The 10,001-nt window shown below is 39.4% G+C and overlaps 1 pseudogene; it reads right to left on the bottom strand.

Moving 5' to 3' along the window:
- LOC101989267 overlaps positions 1-1,896 on the bottom strand; it is a 4,337-nt pseudogene extending 2,441 nt beyond the window's left edge.
- Positions 1,897-10,001: the final 8,105 nt, after the last annotated feature.

The following is a 10,001-nucleotide window of genomic DNA, read 5'->3' as shown; positions in this document are numbered from 1 at the left end:
AGGAAGGGGTACCCTCATCCATTGCTGGTGGGAATGCAATCTTGTGCAACCACTTTGGAAATCAGTGTTTCGGTTTCTCAGGAAATTCGGGATCAACAAATCTTATTTGATAGTGGATTACTACTTTTCTAACTGTGGCAGTGAAAATGTTCATTTACTAAATCAACACTTACAAAAATTGTCACCTCAACTATTAAATATACCTCATTAAAAATTCATGTGGTAAAGATGTAAGCAAAAACAGAATTGCAGTGCCAGAAAAGATACCCTTCCAAAATGAAGGCAAAGTAGAGATCTCCTAAGCCAAGGAAAACTGAAATCATTATCTCCCACTGCACCAGCTTTAGAAAAGATGCAGAGAGAATACTGCACCCAGGAGTGGAAGCCCTATGCCCATTGTAAAGCTCCGTACATCAAAACTGTCAAAGGTGAGATACACAAAAGAGAAAAGGTAGCTAGACACAGCAAGCTGTGGTAACATAAGCAGAAGTGATTAATAGCATTGGGACCAGAAAGAAATGCATGGTTGGTCTAGGGTGTTATGCTCATTTCACTACTTAAATATTAACATCTCAAACTGTAAAAATATCATATTTTTTTCTAACCAGTACACTAGTGCCTTTGTTTCTCAACCTTTTCAGAGACATAAACAAGTGTGCCAGTGCTTTTTTTTTTTCTACAAGACAACACCAGGACCACTTTCCAGTTTTGAGGGGTTGTGGGGTTCTAAGGTGTCACTGTGCGTTATTGTCACTGTGTGTGTATGTTGAAATTTATTATTTTATACATTTCAATTGAAATACAATTGTATCACTTTACTCATTCCCTTTCCTCCTTCCAGCCCCCCTCAAGTCTTTTTTTATCCATCACTCTCAAATTGATAGCCTCTTTTTAAATATATATGCATATATATGTGTGTGTATAAATAAACACAAATATATACATACAACACACTGAGTCTATTTTTGTTGCTTATATGCCTACAGGGATGACCATTTTCTATTAGAGAACCACTTAGGGGTCTTATCCCTGGTCATTTGTTGCCTGTAGTTCTTTGTCTAGGGATGGAATCCTGTGATATTTCCCCCTTTTGGGTTAGCATGTATATTGATATTGCCACTGTTCCTATCTTATTTATGTAATTTCTATGAGAGACTGTTCCATAGCAGACTTACCGGTATTCTGGCTCTTACATTCTTTCCACCCCCCTCTTCCATGATGCTTCCCGAGCCACAGATATGGGAGTTGTAATGTAGATGTATATATTGGGGCTGAGCTCCCCACTGTCCATTGATCTCTGCATTGTGTCCGGTTGCAGGTTTCTGTGATGGTCTCCATTTGCTTTAAAGAGAAGCTTTTTTTGATGAGGGATGGTAGTTACTATGGGTATAAGGATAGATTTAGAATGTAGGTAGGGATTATGATTGCCTAACAAAGTGGCACTAGTAGATCCTCTTCTAAAACTCATGACCTCACTAGCTCCAAAAAGCTGGCTAGGTTTCTAGTACCAGGCACGATTTCCCTGTTGGGGAGTGAGCCATAACTTAAGCCAGGCAGTAACCACTGCAGGCTACTTCTTGTACTTATGGCTACATTGCTGTGTTGACTACCGTTGTGGTTCATCGGTAATCCACCTGGACAGGACTACTGCTTCCTCCCTTGGCAGCTCACATAGTATTTTCTAGTACAATGGAAGTTAGACCACAGGAGGGAGGCTTTCAGATTAGATCCAGTTCGAAGAATCTGAATCCTGTGTCCTAAATAAGTAGTGTCTTCAGCAGCAGGGGTTTACTTTTAACCTCTGGGAGGCAACCAAGGACAACAGCAATTGCTTCTATTGTTTGGAGAGTCACATGGACTTACCCTGACCAACTTTTTCAAAAGTACGCTTCTCATGTCCGGTCCTTGGGATTTTCTTTGACTATGGTTCATGTGGGGGCAATTGCTAGTCCAAGTGGCAGAATTTCCCGAAGCTGTATATATGTGTGTGTGTGTGTGTGTGTGTGTGTGTGTGTATGTGTGTGTGTATAGCTATATACATATATAGCATATATATAGCTATATACATATATAGCATATATATAGCTATATATACATATATAGCTATATATATATGATGTATTGTGTGTAATGTTAGATAAAGACAAAATGATTCCTTGAGGCTTTACCAAAGAACTTTAGCATTATTTGTCCCTTGTCCATCCTCCTCGTTCTATATTGACCTTCCTCACATTCCCCAGTGGGAGCCCCCTCCCTCTTTTTCCATTAGCCCTTTCATATCACCTATATACTATTAGTAACCTCTAGATTTTTTCCTGCCCCTGCACTGTGGTCCCTTATACTTTTCTGGTTTCTGTGGTTGCACCATCTGAAGATTTGGAGCTATGAACCACAGATGAAAGAGATCATGCAGTGTTTGTCTTTCTGTGCCTTGTACCTCATTCAGTAAAATCTTTTTCTAGTTCCATCCATTTACATGCAAATTTCATGGTTTCATTGTTTTTGATAGATGAATTGTATTCCATTGTGTATATGCACCACATTTTCAATACCAATTCATGTATCGAAGAATATTTAGGTTGTTGCCATTTCCTGGTTATTGTCGATAGATTGGCTGTGAGCAAGTATCTGTGGGGAAAAAATTTCAAGTCTTTTTGAGCATATGCCAACAAGTGGAATATTTGGGTCATATAATAGATATATGTTTAGGGTTTTGAGCTTTCTCCATGCTGCTTCCTAGAATAGTTGCTACAGACTGCATTTCCACCAGCGGTCTATGAGGGTTCCTCTTCCTTCACAATTTTATGTCCAGTATTGAGGGCCCTCTTTTTAAAACCCACGCCCCATTTTGAATTGGGTCATTTGTTTTCTTGACTATTTGTTTTTGATTCTTTTATATAGTCTGGATATGAATCTTCTTTCAGATGTATAGCTGCGAAGATTCTTTCACATTCTGCGGGATTCTTCTTCACGCGATTGGTATTGTTTTATTATATGTACAGGAAGTTTTTAGCTTTATGAGGTCCCATTTGTACATTTCGGCCATTAATTCTTTTCAGGAAGTCTTTTCCTACACTTCTTTCTTGTAGCCTTTGCTTTCTCCCCACACTTTCAGCATTACAGTTTTCAAGTTGAGGCCTTTGATCCACTTGGAGCTAATTTTTGTGCAGAGTGTTAGACAAGGGGCCATGCTGTGGATACCCAACTTTCCCAGAATCATTTGTTAAAGATGTTGTTTTCTCCAGTGTATGTGTTTTGCCTTTTTGTCAAATTTCAGATGGATGTGAACTCATGTTTGGGTATTCTGTTTTACTCCATTAGTCCACATTTCTATTTTTGTCCCAGTGCATACTGTTTTTAGTTCTATGATAACTTTATAATATATCTTGAGGTCTGGAGTGGCAATCGTTCTAGTATTGTTTTCCCTTAGGATTGCTTTTGCTCTCTGGGGTTTTTTCTAGTTAGTTCCTTATGAATTTTAGCACGGTTTATTTCTGGGAAGAATGCTGTTAGTAGTTTGATTGGAATTGCATTGAATCTGTAAATTACTTTTTCTAGGATGATCATTTTCACAGTGTTAATTGTATTGATTCATGAACATGGGGTACTTTCTATTTCCTAGTATCTTCCTCAGTCTCCTCAGTGATTTGAAGTTTCAATTGTAGAAGACTTTCGACTCCTTGGTCAAGTTTATTCCACAATATTTTATTGTCTTTGATGCTATTGTAAATGGGAGTATGTGCACCATCTCTTTCTCAGTGTGGTTGGTTTTAATATATAGAAAGTCTACTGGTTTTTTGTAATTTGATTTTGTATCTTGCCACTTTGCTGAATTTGTTTTGTTTTTAGATTTTTTTGGTAGAATTTATAGAATCTCCAATGTCTAATATCATATCATCTGCGAGTGGAGATAATTTACTCATTTTTTTTATTTGTATCCTTTTTATTTCTTTCTATTGCCCTCTTGCACCAGGTAGTATTTCAAGAAGTATGTGAAAAGGAGTGCTGGTACTGGACAGTGTTATCTCAGTCCTGACTGTAACGGCCTGTTTAGGATGATGTCGGCTGTGGGTTTCTCACACATAAGTTTTATTATGTTGAGGTATGTTTCCTCGAGTCCTACTCTCTCTAGGACTTCATGAAATATGAAATTATAAATCAAGAAAATATTTTGGATTTTGACAAAGGCTTTTTCTGCATTTGGGTGACCATGTGGTTTTTGTCCTTAAGTCTATTTATGTGGCTTACTGTATTATTTGATTTATCAATGTTTAATTAACCCTGAATTTCTGGAATAGAGTCGACTTGATAATGGTGAATGGTCTTATTGATATTTGCCTGTGTTAGGTTTACTGGCATTTTGCTGAGGATTTCTGCATGTATGTTCATCAGGAATATTTGTCTACTATTTTGTTTTGTTGTTATTTTTTTCTGGTTTGGGGATTAAAGTAATACTGGCTTCATAAAATGAGTTTGGGAGTGATCATTTAAGTTCTGTTTTAAAAAATAATTTACAAAGTATTGATCATAACTTTTTTAAAAACTGCTAAAATTTCTTCTGTGAATCCATCTGGATTACTTTTAAGTCAAAATGTTGGGTTCATTTATGTTGTTGATCTCTTTTTTTTGTGGTTTAACTTCAGTATTTTGGGAAACTCAACAAATTCATTCATTTCTTTTCAATTTTACAACTTAGTGGGGTTCAGGTTTTTAATATTTACAATGTACAATGTTTCTTTTATGAGTGTTGTAATGTTTCCCTGTTCATTTCTGTTTTAAGTTTCCATTCTATTTTATTTTTATTTACACTATCATTTTTATTGAAAAATATAGATTATATTTTGGTCACAGTTTCTCCTGTCCCAACTCCTTCCAGATCCTTCTCACCTCTGCCCATACTCAACATCATACCCTTTATATATAAAGCAAGTGAAAGTCAAACAAGAAAAACAAAACATCTTCCCTCAAATAAATCCAGAATATTTTAAAAAGAGAAAAAGCATGAGAAATACACACACATATAAGGTACAAAACTGTAAAAAAAAAAAAAACAGTAAAGTAAAAAATGCCCAAAGGAACAAGAAATAGAATATCTCAAAAAATATCATTAAGTTCATTTTGTGTTAGCCATCTATTGCTGGACATGAGGCCTGCCCTTAAGTGTGGTTTGTATATTTAGTGAGGCTCTATTAGAGAAAATTTTTCTTTTGCCAATTGTTATTAATTGGCGATAGCTTCTGGGTTAGGGATAAGGGCTTATGTCTGCTTCTTCTCTCACTGTTGGAACCTCACCTGGTATAGACCTGTGCAGGCCCAGGGATCCTAGAGAAGCTAAATAAGAAGGTGAACCTAAAGAAAAACATATAGTTATCCTCCTGGATATTGGAAGTAGACAAGATTGTCAGGCAAAAATTGGGAACTTGGGAGTTGGGGTGTGGTGGGGGTAAGGGGAAATGGGGAGAAAAAAGTGAGAAGAGGAGGATGGGGAGAGCTTGGGGGAATGGGATGGTTGGGATGGAGGAAGGGTGGATATGGGAGCAGGGAAGTAAATATCTTAAATAAGGGAGCCATTTTAGGGTTGGCAAGAGACTTGACCCTAGAGGGGTTCCCAGGTGTCCAAGGAGATGTCCCCAGCTAGGACCCTGGGCAGCAGAGGAGAGGGTGCCTGAACTGGCCTTATCCTATAGCCACACTGATTAATATCTTGCATATCACCATAGAACCTTCATCTGGCGATGGATGAAGATAGAGACAGAGACCCACACTGGGGCACTGGACTGAGCTCCCAAGGTCCAAATGAGGAGCAGAAGGAGGGACAACATGAGCAAAGAAGTCAGGACCACTAGGGGTGCACCCACCCATGGAGACAGTGGGGCTGATCTATTGGGAGCTCACCAAGGCCTGCTGGACTGTGACTGAAAAAGCAGGGGATAAAACCGGACTCTCTGAATGTGGCTGATGGTGGAGGCTGATGGAGAAGCCAAGGACAATGGCACTGAGTTTTGATTCTACTGCATGGACTGGCTTTGTGGGAGCCTAGTCTATTTGGATGCTCACCTTCCTGGACCTGGATGGAGCTGGGGAGGACCTTGAACTTCCCACTGGGCAGGGAACCCTGATTGCTCTTTGGACTGGAGAGGGAGGGAAAGGGAAATGGGGGGTGGGGAGGGGGGAGGGGGAGAGAAATGGGAGAAGGGGAGGAGGTGGAAATTTTTAATAAAAAGGAAAAAAAAAGAAAGCTAAGCCAGGAAATAACAAAGAGAGAATATATATATACTGTTTATATTTTTTGGTCTATGTTACCTCACTCAGGATGATCATTTCTACCTTCATCAATTTATCTGAGAATTCTGTATTTTCATATTTTAGCAACTGAATAATATTCTGTTGTTCATCCACTGATGGAGATCTAGGGTGGTTCAATTCTAACTGCTATGAGTAGAGCAACAATGGACGTGAATGAGCAAGTGTCTCTGTAGTAGAGTCCTTTGGGTATAAGCCTGTAGTAGTTTGAATGAAAATGACCCCATAGACTCATAGGAATGGAACTATTGGGAGATGTGGCCTTGTTGGAGTAGGCGTGGCCTTGTTGGAGGAAGTGTGTCACTGAGCATGAGTTTTGAAGTCTGTAGCCTGACACTGCCTGAATGATCCTGTCCCTTGCCATACAGAAGCTTTTTGGTTTCATGAGGCCCCAATTTATTAATTTTTTAATGCCTGTGTTATTAATGCCCTATTTGGGAAGTATTTTCCTGTGTGAGGATTAATTCAAGAATATTTCTACTTTCTCATCTATCAGATTCAGAGTATCTGGCCTTATGTTGAGGTCCTTGATCCATTTGGATTGAGTTTTGTACAGGGCAATAGATATGGATCTATTTGGATCCTTCTACAAGGCAGGCATCCAATGTGAACAGCACCATTTAATGAAGGTATTATCTTTGTTCCAGTCTGTATTTCTGGATTTAATTTTGTCAAAAATCAGATGTCCCTGTGTGTGGACTTAAGTCTGGATCCTCACTTCACTTCCATTGACCAATGTATCTGTTTCTATGATGATATCATGCTGTTTTTGTTACTATATCACTGTGGCACATCTCCTAAAGTTGGGGGATGGTGTTACCTCCAGCAGTTTTTTGTTGTTCAGGATTGTTTTAGCAACACCTAGAAACACCTCAATCATCCGAATTCTAGATGCCTAGACACCAGCACATAAATACAAACATTAACAACCGAGACAATATGCCCCCCCCCAGAGCCCAGTGACCATTTTCCAGCACTGCTCCTTAGAAACATAATGTTGCTAAAGCGCCAAACAAAGACTTCCAAGCAGCAATTATAAATGTGTTTGAGGAATGTAAAGAGGGTATGACTCTAGACATACCTAGTGATATCTGTGAGAACACAAACAGGGGAATAAAGTAAAGAATACAACTCACAAAATAAAAGTAGAATTGAACAAAGAAATAGAATCACTAAAGAAAGTAAAACTGAAATAAAAACTGTAAATAAAAATTTTAGGAAAGTCAAAGAAAAACCTTAGAAGTAAGCCTCATGAACAGAGTGCAAGACATGGAAGAGAGAACCTCAGGGGTTGAAGACAGGTAGAAGTTAATACATCAGCCAAAGAAAATGTTAAATCTAAAATATTCCAGGCATAAAACATCCAGGAAATCTGGGATACTATGAACAGATCAAATCTATGAATAATGGGGAAAAGGAAGTATAAGAAACCCAGTTTTGAAAGCAACCTAGATGCCCCTCAATTGAAGAATGGATAAAGAAAATGTGGCACATTTACATATTAGAGTACTACTCAGCAGTAACAATGACGTCCTGAAATCTGCATGCAAATGTATGAAACTAGAAAACACCATCCTGGGTGAGGTAACCCAGACCCAAAAAGGTAAATATGGAATGTACTCACTCATAAGTGGATACTAGCTATAAACAAAGGACATTGAGCATATAAGTTGTGATCCTAGCGAAGCTAAGCAACAAGGTGAACCCTAAGAAAAACGTATACAGAAAGTCAAAATAGAAAAGATCGCCTACCAAAACTGGGAGCATAGTGGTGGTGGGGGAAAGAAGGGAGGGTGCAAGGGAAAGAGGAGCAGAAAAGGGGAGAGGGGAGGAGAATTTGAGGGAGCAGGGAGCAGGATGGTTGAGATGGAGGAAGGACAGAGATGATAACAAGGAAGGAGATATGTTGATTGAGGGAGCCATTATGAGGCTAGCAAGAAACTTGGCTCTAGAGAAATTCCCAAGAGACCACAGGGATGACCCCAGCTGTGACCCTGGGCAATAGAGGAGAGGGTGCCCTAGCTGGCTTTGCCCTGTAGTCAGACTGATGAACATCTTAAATATAACCATAGAACCTTCATTCAGCAACTGATGGAAACAGGCAGAGACCCAGATTAGAGAACTGGACTGAACTTTCAAAGTCTGGTTGAAGAGTGGAAGGAATGAGAAAATGAGCAAAGAGGTCAAGACCCACTGAAACAGTCTACCTGAGCTATTGAGAGCTCACCAACACCAGCAGGACAGGGAAGGAACCAGCAGGGGACCAAACTGGTCCCTCTGAATGTGGTTGACAGTTGCATGGCTGGGGCAGACTGAGGGGCCACTGGCAGTAGGATTTATCCCTACTGCTTTTACTGGCTTTTTGGGAGCCTATTCTCTTTGGATGGATACCTTACTCAGCCTAGATGTAGTAGGGAGGGCCTTGGACCTTCCTCAAAGCAATGCGCCACTCTCTAGGGACTGGATGTGGAAGGTAGGTGGTGGGAGTGGAGGAGGGGAAGGAGTAGGGATTTGTATTGGTATATATGATGAAAAAAGACAGTTTATTTTCTTTTAAAAATAAGAATAAAAAAGAACTCTCTAAAAGAACTAAATAAATAAAAAAGAAACCCAGTTTTGAATGACTTTTTCAAAAAATCTTGTGAGATTCGTTTTATTTATTTCATTTATTTATTGTGTGTATGTGTGTGCCATGTCACAAATGTAGATGTCAGAGAGCAGCTTGCAGAAACTGCTTCCTTCCTTCTCCCATGTGGGTTCTGGAAATTGAACTCAGGTTGACAGCCCTGACCTCAAGCACCCCTTATCCACTGAGTCATCTTACTGACTCCCATGGGAAGGTTTAAAGACGGAGAAATCTAAGATGATGCCAGGAGGTGATCCCAGAAAAGGGAAATTGGGGTTAGGATTTTACTTATCCTGAGACTCAGTAACAGACTTTCTTGTCTTGCTAGGACATTTTAACCAGGAATTCACAAAGCCATCATGTTACAAGCTTCCAGCAGAGCCATGCACAATGTGCAAAGTGGGGACAATTTGAAAATAAGAGTGTCCCTATCTCCTTCCTTGTGAGGACCTCACATTCATATCAAATGTGAGAATGAACAGATGCTGCAGGCTGTGATTGTCCCTGTGAAGTAACCCAAGAAGAAAGAATCTCAGTATTCTTTTTGAGATGGTACGCCTTGAAGGCTACATAGTTAACCTTAGATTTGCTGGAGATCAAAATTACATTTCTTAGCAATACAAAGAAGACTTATTTAGCTATGACCTAATTCTTTGGTTTGACCTCCTTGTCCTTAATCTCCCCTACTGGTATTGATGGCAAACATTAACCAGCCCAGTTTCCAACTCTTTATGCTGTATGATAGACAAACACCTTTCACTCATTCTGTTCTGTTCCTTCCTAGGTGCTTCATTTACCTCTTAATTAGGGACACTCTGTTGAACTTTGGACACTTTTAAGGTGTTTTGAGACTCCAAAAGCATTTCTGATATCAAGTCCTCTGATGCTGATGCTCTGATGTTTAGAGCTGCCTGAGACCTCAAACGCATACCTTGTACTCTCATAAAGATCCTCCATACCACACAAAAACGCTCACCCACTTTTATTGCCATGTGCATGGTTTCAGCCATGCCTGTCATAGTTACTTATAAGGACCTTAGCAATATTACATAAAGACCTCAATATCCTTTAA

This window comes from Microtus ochrogaster, unplaced genomic scaffold (assembly GCF_000317375.1).
Source record: "Microtus ochrogaster isolate Prairie Vole_2 unplaced genomic scaffold, MicOch1.0 UNK112, whole genome shotgun sequence".
In the NCBI taxonomy this organism is placed as follows: Eukaryota; Metazoa; Chordata; class Mammalia; order Rodentia; family Cricetidae; genus Microtus; species Microtus ochrogaster.
Note: the sequence above shows the minus strand (reverse complement) of the source record. Positions and strands in the feature narration are given on the sequence as shown.